We start from the raw sequence: 14,754 nt of genomic DNA on the forward strand, positions 1-14,754 counted from the left end.
TTCTTATCTCTACTACTCGTGGGTGTTAGTCTCCCACTCTGTTACTTTATAATCCACAGATGACGGCGATCTTTCTATATCTGTTTCTTTTTTTCTGACTCATTTCACTCAACATGATACTTTCCATGCTGATCCACTTATATGCAAATTTCATGACTTCATCTTTTCTAACAGCTGCATAGTATTCCATTGTTGTAGATGTACCAAAGTTTCTTTAACCAGTCATCTGATTTGGGGCACTCCATTTTTTCCCAGATTTTGGCTATTGTAAACAGTGCTGCAATGAACATACAAATGCAGATTCATTTCTACTATACCTTTTTGTCTCTCTGGGATATATTTCCAGGAGTAGTATTGCTAGGTCAAATGGGAACTCAATTTCTAGTATTTTGAGAATCTTCCATATTGTTTTCCAAAAGGGCTGAACCAGTTGGCATTCCCACAAGTAGTGAAGGAGAGTCCCTTTCTCCCCACATCCGTGCCAACACCAGTTGCAAACTACAACACCAAAAAAGAAAGAGAACAAAAGGGAATGCCCTGACACAGAGGCAGAGTGGGGTGGTGGGGGTTCGGGTGGGAGTGGTGGGAGGGATACTGGGAACATTGGTGGAGGATAATGGGCACTGGTGGAGGGATGTAAATGATCACTATATGACTGAAATGCAAACATGAAAGTTCATAAGTTTGTAACTGTACCTCATGGTGATTCACTAATAAAAAAATTTTAAAAAATTGTTTCCAGAAAAATTAAAATATTTCAAAACATTTTTCTCCAAGACCATAACTTTGCTTGCAGCTCTAAACTTGTAGTGTGATTTTTTCTCTTGACTGGTTCGTGGAACACAAGAGTAAGGAAATGGTCTCACCAACTGATTTTGTTGAAATAAAGTAACATGGTTGAAAGAGACATTAGATTTATAGGTAGTTAGGATGAGAAAGCATGCTCATACCTCCTTTCCCAGAGTTAGCAGCTTAGAGATGCTTTCAGCCTTCAGCGTTTCTATGAATTCTCTCCCACCCTCACATGCACACCACAGGTTCCTTCATGTGTATTGTATCTTACCTTCAAGACTTAGATCATGTGGGGTCTTATGTTGTATTCCCTTTTATTCCTTTTCTACTCAAACTGAGAAATTCAGAACAGTTTTAGGCTCCATGTTATGCCAGGTTTTCATAGTGGCCAGTAGAAAAAAGGACAGCTACAAAGGGCCCATCAGCATGGACCCCAAAGGAGTCACTTTGAGTGGTAGAGCCAAGAAATGAGTGTATGTCAAGTCATCTTTGAAGTCTACTCTAGAAGCCAACTCCTGCGATGTCTCTGGTAGGTCTCTCACTGTTATGTAAGTTTCTTTCTTTTGTTTCCTTAGTGCTCAGACATCCATATCGGGGCCAGACAGAGAGTACAGGGGTGAAGGTGCCTGAGTTATATGTCCTCCTCACTTGTGACTGATTCTGGGCTCTGTCTTGGGACCACACTGATCCCCACACACTGGTGGTATGGCCCAGATCCCAGGACCCAAATAGATCTGCATCCTCAGGACATCACATTTAACTGTGGGCCAGGCTGGCATAGAATCTTGTGCATTCATATCTTCTACAGAATTTGGATGATTACTCTCAAGATTTTCAGGAGAAAATTCAACAGAATTATATTTTTAGAGACCAGAGAGATAGTACGGGGTTTAGGTACTTGTCTTGCATGTGCCAACAAGGGCTGAATCTCTGGTACAGCATTTGGTCTCTGAGCACCACCAGGAGTGACCCCTGAGTTTAGAGACAGGAGTAAGGCCTGAGCACTGCTGGGTGTGGTCCCCAAATCAAACGCTGGTGGAAGAGGAGCAAGTTGGCAAGGAAGAAGAGGAGGCAGCGGCTCTGGATGACAAGGAACTGGAAAGAGAGATGCCTACCAAGCAAAAGAAGTTGGGTAAAAAACCCAGGGTGGACACAAGCTTCTTGCCTGACTGGATCGTGAGGAGAACTGGCTCTGGGAAAAGCAGCAGCAGGAGTGGGAAGCCAAGCAGGAGAAAATCAAGGCTGAAGAGATTGAAATCACCTTCAGTTACTGGGTTGGTTTTGGGCACTGGCACATGGTGAAGATGAAGGAGGGGAACGTAATGTAGTAGTTCCTGGCAGAAAGTGCTAGAAATCCTACACAAGGACTTCAGTGAGCTCAGGCCCGCAGTGGGGGCGGGGGGAACAGCTCATGGACATCAAAGAGGATTTCATCATACCTCACCACTAGAGCTTCTGCGTCTTCACTGTCACCAACGTGTGAGGAAAAAGTGGGACACTCTTTCATTTTGACATTCACGACAATTCTCGGCTACTCAGTGATGCCACCATGAAGAATGAGTTGCACACAGGGAAGGCGGTGCCAGAGGAGCTGGTATGAGAATAAGCACATCATTCCTGCCAGTCCTGGGAGCCCTGTGACGCTGAGAAGAAGTGGGACAAGTACAGGATCCCGTGAGCAGTGACTGGTCTAGTGCCATCACTGTCTACAGGACTCTGGGCACCTGGATCCCCTCATAATGCGCTGTTCAAAGGAGTCAGGCCTCTGCCAGCCTCATGCCCGGTCTGTGTCTGCTTGCTCATCCCGCAGTGCAGCAACGTCTCAGAGCTGAGCATGCACACCAGGTTTCTTGGAAAGAGGTCTTTTTTATTGTGCGTGAAGTCCCCTGGCATCATTAAAATAAACTGAAGACATACCAAAAAGAGATCCTTGAGCACAGAACTAGGATCATAACCTGAGCACCATCAGATGTGACTCCAAAACTAAAAGATGAAGAAAAAAACAGATTTTAGTTATGAGGGTCACACCTAGGAGTGCTCAAGGTTTACTCCTGGCTCTGTGCTCAGGAATCACTCCTGGTAGGTTTAGGGGACCTTACCTGCTGCACTATCTCTCTAGCCCCCATAACTTGTTATTTTATTGAATGTTTAACTTGGAAGTTCCTAAACTTATTTGCCTATCATTATTGCAGAAAAAAATAGTCACTTACCTATCACTCTGGAAATCTACTGTCTCTAGGTGAATGAAGTCTACTCAAAGTTATCACCACTACCACCCTCAGATTCCCACTCTCCTACCTCTGTTTATATTTTAGAAAATATTGGGGCCAGAGAGATAGTAGAGTGGGGAAGGCACTTGCCTTTTGTGTGGTTTACCAATGTTCCATCCCCAGTATCCCATATAGAATTATTCCTTAGTACAGAGCCAAGAATAACACTTGAGCTTGCTGGGTGTGACCCCAAAGCAAAACAAAACAAAATGATGACTTAGTTTATGAATTTAGTTATATACATATATGTATTTAAAATGGCAGGAAATATTATTTAAGGAACATTGCTATTCTCTAATCACATTTCTTTTTCTTTTTTTTTTGCAGTTGCAATTTTTTTATGTAGGAGTACTGTTATTCATTCAGCCACGGATTGTAATCACATTCTATTAGCAATTTTATTCAAATAGTTATGCACATCATTATTATTTTAAAAATTGTGTGGTAAAGATACAGTGATGACTAGGGACTTGTGGGTCACTCATGGAGATACTGTGGCCAGTGGTGGTTGCCTGGTGATTTAGTGCTCTATCAGAGATGCTAGTGCCTAGTGGCGCTGTTGAGGAGCTTCCAGAGAAAACTTGGACCCTTGCTCATGTCCTGTGTCCCAGCCCTTTAAGTTGTCTCCTGACCCATTACCTGCATTTTAATCTGGACCTTTGGCATCGATAATGCTGCTTTTTGAGCCTCTGTCTTGTCAACAAATCATAGAGAGTAATATATGTATGTATATATATATGTATATATTACTCTCTGGCAAGAGCCTGGCAAGCTACTCATGGTGTATTCGATATGCCAAAAGCAGTAACGATAGGTCTCATTCCCCTGACCCTGAAAGAGCCTCCAATCATTGGGAAAGATGAGTAAGGAGAGGCTGCTAAAATCTCAGGGCTGGGAGGAATAGATTGAAATAACATTGTTGATTATCTGTTAATTTCATTATCAACATGACTGTCCTAGGACGTGAGATGACAGTAAAATGAAAGAGATTTTTCCTGGAATTGTTTTTGTCTTAGCTATAACTTGCTCTAAATTCATGTGCAGTATTACAAACTTTTATAAGTCCTGGGAAAACTACTTAAGTTCCATGTTCCTCAATTTTATCCTCTGTAAAAATGCTAAAAAATAAATACTTTAAAAGGTAGTAAAGGAGCTGAAGGGATAGTACATGAGGTAAGGCACTGCCTTGCATTCATTTGACCCGCAGATTGATCCCTGGCCACTGTGTATGTTTCTCCGAACACCACAGAAATGATCCTTGAGCAGAGAGAGAGAGAGAAATAAGACCTGAGCACAGCCAAGTGCGGCCCCTCCCAAAGGTGCAATTATTTTGTAAGCTCGTGCATCCTTATATGTATGTGCATGAATATTGCACTAGAATTGTTTTTCCTGCTACTGAGATCCCAACCACCCTTCCCAAATACTCCATCACCTAAGATACTAAATTGCCCTGGATTTTATTTGAGTGTTCCTACCAGTACCATGGCACTCCAATTCTCTCAGCCTGGCACCTCAGAGTGTAGATCAGGGAGCCAGCAGCTGTGGTATCTAGGGTCCTGCTGCTTCTCAGACTCAGAGGGCAATTGCATCATTGAGGCTCTTGTTAAAACCAAATTCAGCCTCAGAGAGTCTGTGCCCCAACGCCTGCATTACTAGCCAGTGTCCAGGTGATAGTCCTGCTGTTGGTCCCAGGGCTACACTTCAAGTCGGACCTTTAAAATGTATTAGCAACTTGTCAGGCTGCCTCACAGGGATCTGGAAGGTCAGAGACCTCACCTGGTGCAGTCAGAAGGACAGAGACAAGTGTAGGTGCAGGAATAGAAGTTTACTGGGGTGTGCTCCCAGGCAGAAACTCTGTCCAGGTTGGGACAGACTAAGTGAGCTTTTACATTGTCTTGGGGAAGGAAAGGGAACAAAGAACAGTGTCTGGCCTTGTTATCTGTAGGGGGTCAATGTGAGGAGTGTGGAATGCAGCCTGCTCAGCTTCTGGTGCCAGGTGGGCCGTAAGTCCTGGCTGCAGCACTGGGGGCAGGGTGATCTTTGATTCCACGAGTAGGGCTATCTTGTCAGCTGGTCACCATTTGGTCTGGTGATCACTTGGTCCAAGCAAACCTTCCTTACAGTATAATTGGAAGGGAATTTTAAAAAAAGCATATTTTGCATATGCAAGGTTTCACAATACCACTGACTCATCCTCATACAACTCTATAAAAATGAGTAAAAATTTTCATTAAAGAAAAATCTTTTAAACCAGAATATAAGTAAGGTCTTTGGTGCTTTCAGATGGTGGGGCAGCAAAACAGTCTTGTGTTGTACCTTGAAATTCCTTTGTGTAAGGAAATTAGGAATATTCTAGAAATCTGGGTCCTTCTTGGAAACAAAAAAAAGATTATAACTCCTTCTGGGATTTTTCACATTGAAGATACAACACTTGAAAGTCAAATTCAAGTGGCAGCCCTGAATTCAATGCTTAAGGCTTAAAGCCAGCAATACTTTCCCTGTAAAATCTCTTTGGAAAGGCTTTTAGATCTGAGTCAGCTAGGGTGAACCCATTTTCTGAAATTTTCTTCTGGAAGCATTTAATTGAAAGGAAAAACCCAAAGTATGCATCCTGATTTGAATGCCATGCCGAATTTGGGAGACCTTGAAATAGCAACAATGGAAGTAAATGAAGCCAAATGAAACCTGCAAATTATTAGGATCAAATCGGTCAGGGGGATAGAAACTTAATAAAAAGGAAGTAAGAGAAATTGGTTTTCCAATACAATCTCTGTACTGAGATGTTAAAAAAAAAGCCAGGGAACAAGAAATTTCTGTAAGCTAAAAAGATGGCAGAGGCTAAAAGTTCAGTGGAGACAAGATGCCTCTCATTTGGATTTGATTTTCTCTGAGAGATCTTAGACTCAAAACTCTTTCTTTAGTCCTAGTTCTTCATCCAAATGTCTATTATTTCAATCAAATTTTAAGGAATCTACTCTCAAAAAATCTAGAAAAAGAGACTGAAAAATAGAATGTGGTATCCAGTAGAAACTGATCCTAGTTATCACAAAAATGATAAATCCTTAGAAAATTGACTGTAATATCACTCTTTCTGAAAAACTGCTGATATCTTATAACTCCTACCTCCCTTCCCTCCCCCTCCTTCCTTCCCTCCCTCCTTCCCTCCCTCCCTCCCTCCCTCCCTCCATCCCTCCCTCCCTCCCTCCCTCCCTCCCTCCCTCCCTCCCTCTGTTCCTTCGTTCCTCCCTCCCTCCCTCCCTCCCTCCCTCCCTCCCTCCCTCCCTCTGTTCCTTCGTTCCTCCCTTCCTTCCTTCCTCCCTCCCTCCCCTCCTCCCTTCCTTCCTTCCTTCCTTCCTTCCTTCCTTCCTTCCTTCCTTCCTTCCTTCCTTCCTTCCTTCCTTCCTTCTCCCTCCCTCTCTTCCTTCCTCCCTCTATCTCTCCTTCCTTTGAGGAGTTTGGATGCCAACATTTTCTTGGTCATGTTTATCCAAACTTTGGATCATCTTTAATTGACTCTTCTTTTACCTGGAAAAGTTTATGTAATCAGTAAATTATGACCTTCCTTCCTTCCTTCCTTCCTTCCTTCCTTCCTTCCTTCCTTCCTTCCTTCCTTCCTTCCTTCCTTCCTTCCTTCCTTCCTTCCTTCCTTCCTTCCTTTCTTCCTTCCTTCCTTCCTGTTCTCTCCCCTCCACTTCCTCCCCTCTTCTTCCCCTTTTAATCTCTCGCTCCCAACCCTCTTTCTCAAATACATACACACACACATCACACTAAGAAACTATTTTTCTTTCTATTCCCCTTCTCTAGAACTATGGGAACTGGGACGGTATATACAATCTCAAACCCTGAAGGAAAAAAAAGTCAAAGAAAATATTGATATGATATTAATAAAATATACCATCATTGAATTGTAGCAAATCCATATCACCCCAGTCACAAACTAATAAAATGAGTTCAGAAACATAAACATGCTATGAAAGACTAATCAAAAGAAATCATTTCAATGATGAAAGTACATTACTTGGAGTAAACATTTTTCCTATTATTTGTTCTGTTTATTTAATTTTTTTCCACCTTATTCAAACACTGTGGTTTACAAAGTTGTTCATGATGAGTTGTTACAGGCATTCATATTCCAACACCCAATCCCATCACCCGACCGCCATTGTCTCCATTTTCCCAACACCCCTTAAGCCTACTTCTGTAGCAGGCCCACAATAATTTATTTTATATTGCTTTTTACCAACAAGTGGCTAATGGAATGATCAAACATTTCCAAACACGAAAATTTGTAAAAATTGTCCTTCACCATGGGGACTTTAGATTCTTGTCTGAGGTTTTACTAAACTATTCTTGCCAATTAAGCCTTCTGTATAACTGTTTTTGTTAGTTGAAATGGGTTAGCTTCTGTATTACCTTCCCATAGAACCTGGTGTGCTACTACTGGCATATAAGTAAGTGTTGTAGAATTTGGAGATGTCATGGCTTTGGGCTCCAGGACATTCAGAATATTTTACTTGGCAGTCCAGCTGGCTGGAGGCATGGCAGTGGCCTTGGAGTTTGTTGGCCTGCTGCCCTCCTAGGTTGCCCTGGATATCTCAGTCAAGAACTGTGTCTGAGAATTTTTGCAACTAGTTCAACTCTTTTGAGATTTATTTATGAGTTTCTGGAGCAAGGCCGGTAGATAAGTTTAGATGGGGGTTCAAGGCTGCAGTGGGGCATAGGCTTAGTCCCTACGTTTAATCCAAATGGCTTCTTGGATTAAACTTGCCTTAAAAACTATCCCAAGGGGGCTGGAGCCATAGCACAGTGGGTAGGGCGTTTGCTACCTACAAAGGAGGGACTCGTTTAATTATCACTTTTGTCCTGCTGGGTGTGGCCCTGAAACAAAAATTATCACAAAATTAATAAATAACTTTAAAATTGTATTTTGTTGGGCTGGAGCAATAGCACAGCAGGTAGGGTGTTTGCCTTGCACCTGGGTTCCATTCTCAGCATCCCAGGACAAAAGTTGGTCCCTCGAGCACCGCCAGGAGTAATTCCTGAGTGCATGAGCCAGAAGTAACCCCTGTGCATGGCTGGGTGTGACCCCAAAAGAAAAGAAATTCTATTTTGTGAAAAAATAATGGAGAATAACACTTCTGGAAGTGCTCAGGGCCTATTCCTGGTTCAGGGATTACTCCTGGCAATGTTTGGGGGCCCCGGGCCATGCGGGGGATCAAATCAAGGTCGGTTACATGAAAAGAACTCGCCTTTACCTTGGTTCTATCATACTGGCTCCTCAAAAGAAGTTTCTTAAAGGGCTGGAGAGAGCCCGGAGCAGTGCTGCATCCTCAGCCTTCACTTTGAACAAGGGGACCCATTAACTAAGAGTCACAAGAAGGGGCCCAGGATTCCTTGGGGAGAAGGCCCCTACAAAATATTGTTTTAATGTTCCTGGTGGTTTTTGCAATGACAATGAATCTGCGTCAGAGGGGAGGATGATAGGTTAAATGAAACAAACTGCCCAGTAAGTGAGCGCCCTGGAACTACTCTCTCTGCTTCTATATACATTAAGTTTCCAAAACAAAATTTTGAAAAAGGAAAATGTAGGATTTTGATAATAGCTCCACAAATGTAAATGTGCTAAAATGTATTACATTGTACTTTGAAAGAAGTGAGTTTTATGGTATATAAATTATATTACAAAGAGTTATCTTTGGTGGTATCTACATCCATCTACATGGGGGACTATTCCTGGTGAGCAGCTCAGGGCCACACGGGGGTCCGGAGCTGTCAGGGACGGACGGAAGCTGGGATCTGTAGCACAGAGAGCAGATGCTCCAGCCCTTGGAGTCATTTCCTTGGCCTGAAAGTTTTGTTTAAAATACACAAATAGTAAACTGAGAATCTCTAGAGTGAAGCATAATATAATTAAAGACAAGCAGGCTCTTTGGGAAGCCTGCATGCAGAACTGGCTCGGAAACAATGAATGCAGTGGAGCACCATTCCCGGACCCCTGGCAGGAGGCTTCCAACCAGAGATCTGCACCCTGCTGCTTAGGGCCTGGCTCTTTCTAAGCTTTTATAGTATTGAGCTGGGGATCCAAGCTGGCACTAGGGACTCCAAACATCTTTAACAACAAAAAATGTTGCATCCAGTGACTCTGTCCTTTTAAAAGGTTGGTTTAGAGCCAGAGAGATAGCACAGCAGCTAAGGCACTTGTCTTGAAGATCCTGGTTCAAGTCCCGGCATCACATGGTCCCCTGGGCCAGGAGTGACCCCTGTCCACAGAGCCAGGAGCAGCCCGTGAGCACTGTCAGAGATGTCATCCCTGAACACCATTGGGTATGCCCCCCATAATTAACAAAGTTAACTAAAAGTTTGGTTAGTAATTATAGAGGGATCTTTAGCAGTGCTCACAGGTCCCAGGACCACTCCCCATATTCAGTCAACCAGGTCAGACAGTTCAATGCTCCTGTGGCATTTGCGGCATAGTTACAGTAAGCTACAACAGACAGTGCTGGGGCCAGGGAAGGGATGCATGTGGTACTGGGAACCCACCCTGCATTGCCCCACAAACTCTCTCCCTGGTCCCTGCATCTAATTCCTCATAGAATAGAAGGCCCAAGGAAGAAGCAAGCCTTACCCACGTGAAGTCCTAAGCCCAGTTCCCATTACAGCCCTACTGCACTGACTAGGCACACTGGCACTACCACAACAAAATGTGACTGACCCCTGGCATTACAACCAGTGCAAAACAATAGAACTCAAGAAGAATGAAACAAAGATAAATGCAGAAATGCAGCACTAAATCATTCCTATGGATTCTCCTTGGGATTTTTTTTTGCTTTTTTTTTTTCTTTTTGGGTCACACCTGGCAATGCACAGGGGTTACTCCTGGCTCTGCACTCAGGAATTACTCCTGGCGGTGCTCAGGGGACCATATGGGATGCTGGAAATCGAACCTGAGTCGGCCGTGTTCAAGGCAAACGCCCTACCCGCTGGGCTATCGCTCCAGTCCCTTTTTTTTTTGCTTTTTGGGTCATACCGGCAATGCTCAGGGGTTAGTCCTGGCTCATGCACTCAGGAATTACTCCTGGCAGTGCTCAGGGGACCATATGGGATGCTGAGAATTGAACCCAGGTCAGCCACATGCAAGGCAAACGCCCTACCTGCTGTGCTATTGCTCCAGCCCAACAAAATACAATTTTAAAGAAACTTATTTATTAATTTTGTTATAATTTTTGTTTCAGGGCCACACCCAGCAGTGCTCAGGGGTTACTCCTGCTCTGAGTTCAGTAATTGCTCCTGATGGGGCACCAAATAGAATTCTGGGGATTAAATTTGGGTCAGCTGAGTGCAAGGCAAATGTTGATGCCTTACTTGCTGTACTGTCCCTCCAGCACCCAAATTAACTTATTATGTATGAAGGAAATGTAGGTTTACAAGTGTGTGTATGTAGATTTTCAGGAGAAGAGTGTAATTACAAACTTTAAAAAATGAAAATTTGCTCATGTCTTTGAAGCCTCTTCATGGCTCCTGCTTTTTTTCCCTCAAGGCACATAGATCTAACCAGGTTGTTCAGTTCTGTGTTTGGTTGTTTGGTGTTTTTCTTTCTTTGGGGTTGGTGGGGGGATGAGAGAGGGTTAGGCAGCAATGCTTAGGGCTTACTCTTGGCTCTGCGCTCACGTTATCACTCCTGGCGATGCTCAAGGGACCATATGGAGGTGCCAGGGATCATAGAACCTGTGTTGGTTGCATGCAACTCAAGTACCTAACCCTCTGTAATATCCCTCTGGTCTCCCTTGTAAAGTTCTCTGATGCCTGAAAAAATGCAGTGAGAGCACAGGCCCAGGCTATTTCTGCAGTCTGTCCTCCCTGAAGACTATGGACAGTATCTGGAAATACTAATGCTCACTTAATCCTTGATAAATGGGTAAGATGAATGATTCAGCTAAGGAATTCGAACAAAGGTAGACTACAGCTTTTATTAAAAGGCAATTTGCTTATGTTTTTTTTTTTTTTATTTCCTGAGGGTGGGGACATCTGGGAAAAGCTAGCAGAGATTGAAGAGAGAGCAAGGTCCAGAGAAAATAGCTTGGCAAGAATCTGAGTGGTTTTCGGGTGCCTCCATGTGGTCAGAGAACAGAGGGGGAGCCACACCCACTCTTTATAGAGAAGAGGAGCAGCAGGAAGCTGACTCCGGGTGATACAGGAGCAGTGATGGCAGGACTCTGTGTCCGCCCATGGTCCCTAGGTTCTTCAGTATTTTCAATCATGGAAATAGTGGCTAATAAAGATGCTCAGAGGGGCTGGAGAGAAGCACAGTGGGTAGAGCGTTTGCCTTGCACGCGCTGACCCGGGTTCCATTCCTAGCATCCTATATGGTTCCCTGAGCACCGCCAGGAGTAATTCCTGAGTGCAAAGCCAGGAGTAACCCCTTTGCATCACCAGGTATAACCCCCAAAGCAAAATAAATAAATAAATAAATAAATAAATAAATAAATATATAAATAAAAAATAAAGATGCCGAGAGTTAGAAAATAGAAAAGTTTATCAGAGACTAGAAAAGAAATCCCTGTTGAGGGAGGAACTTAGTTTAGGACTGAGTTAAGTATGGCTTATTTAGTGGGAATTTTATGGAAAAACTGGGTCCTTGTGTTGCTCATCAACGATAAGAATGCCACAGAGCATGGGAAGATCTCACAGAACAATCTGGCTGCTTCATTGCCTTTTAGGTGATCTGTTTGACCACTTGCATAGGCATCAGCCCTTATCTTTTATTGTCTGTGAGCCTAAAGTCTTGGGCACAATCTATTATCTTGGGAAATCATTTACTTCCCATTCTCAGAAAGAGCCCAGGAGTTTGCCTGGATGTTAAAAATATAGAGTGGAGACAGTTAAAATGCAGCTGCTTGCAGCAGTGGGTATCGTAACCCGAGGCTTCCTCTTCCCCTGGGTGCACAGGACAGAGGAGGCAAAGGAAGGAGGGGTACCTGGGAGTGGGCATTGCTCTGTGTGTGCGTGACTGAACCAATGGACATACATGATGTCCCAGTTCCTCATAGTGGCATGAAGAATCTGGGCCAGTAAAAATAGCCCATCATTCATCACCATCTCCTTTCTTCACTGGACAGCACAGAGCCAGGTGAGTGCCTCGGAATGTAGGATAACATTGGTTTGTCCTTCCTCCCTTGCCACAAGGAGTTTAGGTTTAAGTGCTCTGGAGACACTCCCATTCCTTTGTTTATCTGTAAACTCTTCTCTGAACCCTCCTTCCCAACCAGTTAATCACCTATTCCTAATCAAATTCTGTTATCTTGTAAGATCAGATCCCTCTAAGGACTCTGAACTTGTATTGTAAATTAGTGTCATTTGCATAGTTTACCTTCAAGCAATGTCCTTTCTGTATGGACAGAGGAAGGCAGTTAATATTATGTTTTGTAACTTGGGAGTTGATTGACTCCAATAATATTTACTCCTGGGCATCTGCTTTCTCGACTCAGTTGCCCTTAGTTCCTAGTACCCCCAAAGCAGGGTCCTGACAAGGGACGGAATGGACCCAGGGCAAGCTGTGAGCTACCCTGGCATTGAAATGGGCCAGGCCAAAGTGCCACAATACTCAACTATAAGTTGAGGGCATGATCATGGACAAGGCTGTCATGATCCAAAGGTAATGACAAGATTAGGACCCTGCTGGGGTTAGGAAGATTAACCTGTCCTGAGGACTGTGATCTGGAATATATAGTGAATGTCCTCAGGAAGAACCAAACTTTATATCTCTTACTGTGCTCATACAGAATGACATTGCTAGAAATATTAGAAGTAGATTTACTGCAACTATGTAAGTGGATTACTAGCTGAGGAAAGGAGAAAGCCACACACCCTTGTTTGTATCCCACCCTTGAATGGATCTCTTAGTAATCTCCTTAGATTTTGTTAGGTTTTGTTCATCTCCTTGAGAAATGGTTTTACCTCTTTGTTTATTAATTCATGTTCAGACCCACCTGTGTGTTACCACCCTATGTGATTGCTATATAAACTAAGACTGTAGAAGTAAGGGGTACTGAGGGGAGACAGAAGAAGAAGACAGAAGAGACAGAGGAGACACAAAAGAGGACATGGGAGGAGAACAGAGAAGACACAGAAGCAGAGACAGAGAGAGGTCAAAGAGACCAGAGAAGAGACTACAGAGACAGAGACAGAGAGACAGACAGAAGCAGGGGAGACACATAGTGAAAGAAGCTAGAATGAGTGGGACTTAGGAGAGAGAAGCAGAAGAGAGAGAGAGAAGCAGAACAGGAATGGAGATTGGAATAAACTGCAACTGATACCGACCAACCTGGCACTCGTTCCTTCCTTCGCCTGCCCATCTTCATCCACCTCCCCGGGGTGGGGGAAGTGGTATGAGACCACCGAATGCAGGCAGCAGGAGAGATAGAGCCCTGCTGGCCCCCTCCTCCTTTTGTGAACACACATTGGAATGTGGCTTTTTTTCCCCACATGGGGAGATTCAATGAACCACTTAGTATAACAATTCTTTGTTGGGCAGTTTATGGTTGTTTAGAGAAAATACAACCTACTGGGAATGATGGTTGTATAAGCACTGTAGCACTGTTGTCTTGTTTTTCATCAATTTGCTCGAGCGGGCACCAGTAATGTCTCCATTGTGAGACTTGTTACTGTTTTGAGCATATCGAATATGCCATGGGTAGCTTGCCAGGCTCTGCCATGCGGGTGAGATACTCTCGGTAGCTTGCTGGACTCTCTGAGAGGGACAGATAAATCAAACTCCGGATGGCCACGTGCAAGTCATATGCCCTACCTTCTGTGTTATCGCTCCAGTCCAATGGTTGTATATAAACTTTCAAAGGCCTTTAAAATTCCTATGTTTGCTAAATCAGTTAATCCAGCACTATCAAGAGAATATATTTTATGCTTCTTTTCTTTCTTTTCTTTGGGGGGGATGGGACTGAGGACTGCACCTGCATACCACTGTGCTAAGGATTTGCTCCTGCCTCTGTGCTCAGGGATCACTCTTGACAATGCTCTGGGGACCATCCACAGTGTTGAGCATCAAACTGGGGTTAGCTGAACTGAAAACAAGCACCTTGTGTCTGTATTCTTTTTCCAGCCCTATTTTATCTGTGTACTTGTAGTAATAGATATCAAATGGTTCATTTCATTCCTCATTAGTTTTAATGTACTGGCATATTCCTGGTCCTTCCTTCTCTTTGAAAGGACATGTTCAAACTCACTGTGCTTTATTGACGGCTCTGTGCACACCAAGAAACGGCTTCTATCTGTTGGTCTGTCTGTGGGGGAAACTACTGAATACTTGAGCGACTTCACAATGGAGAAGCTTTCATTCCACAGTGTGACATCATTTTGGGTGCTCTCCAAAAATATATTCTCTAAGATATATTTTTGAAGTGGCTGAAGTATAGTGGGTAAGGCACTTGCCTTGTTCACAACTGACCTGGGTTTGATCCCAGCACCCTGAGTCCCACCAGGAGTGATCCCAGAGCACAGATTCCAGAGTAAGCCCTGAGCACTGCTGGGTATGGCTGCCAAGCAAAAACAAACAAACAAAAAACCCAGAATATGTGGGAAATTATTTTAGGAGAAGGAAACATTATACTCAATTAAAGATGAGTTGAATAAAACATAGAGGTTAAGAAAGCTGGATTCTCAATGTTGTCAAAATGGCAAT

At 43.6% G+C, this 14,754-nt stretch overlaps 1 protein-coding gene and 1 pseudogene across 1 annotated transcript in view; both read left to right on the forward strand.

The window, feature by feature from the left end:
- Positions 1-14,754, forward strand: part of BMPER (BMP binding endothelial regulator) — a 321,842-nt gene that overhangs the window by 134,934 nt on the left and 172,154 nt on the right. The window lies entirely within an intron of this gene.
- On the forward strand, positions 1,822-2,470 carry LOC105942932 (protein FAM50A-like; annotated as a pseudogene).

Source organism: Sorex araneus, chromosome 1 (assembly GCF_027595985.1).
Source record: "Sorex araneus isolate mSorAra2 chromosome 1, mSorAra2.pri, whole genome shotgun sequence".
NCBI classification, from domain to species: Eukaryota; Metazoa; Chordata; class Mammalia; order Eulipotyphla; family Soricidae; genus Sorex; species Sorex araneus.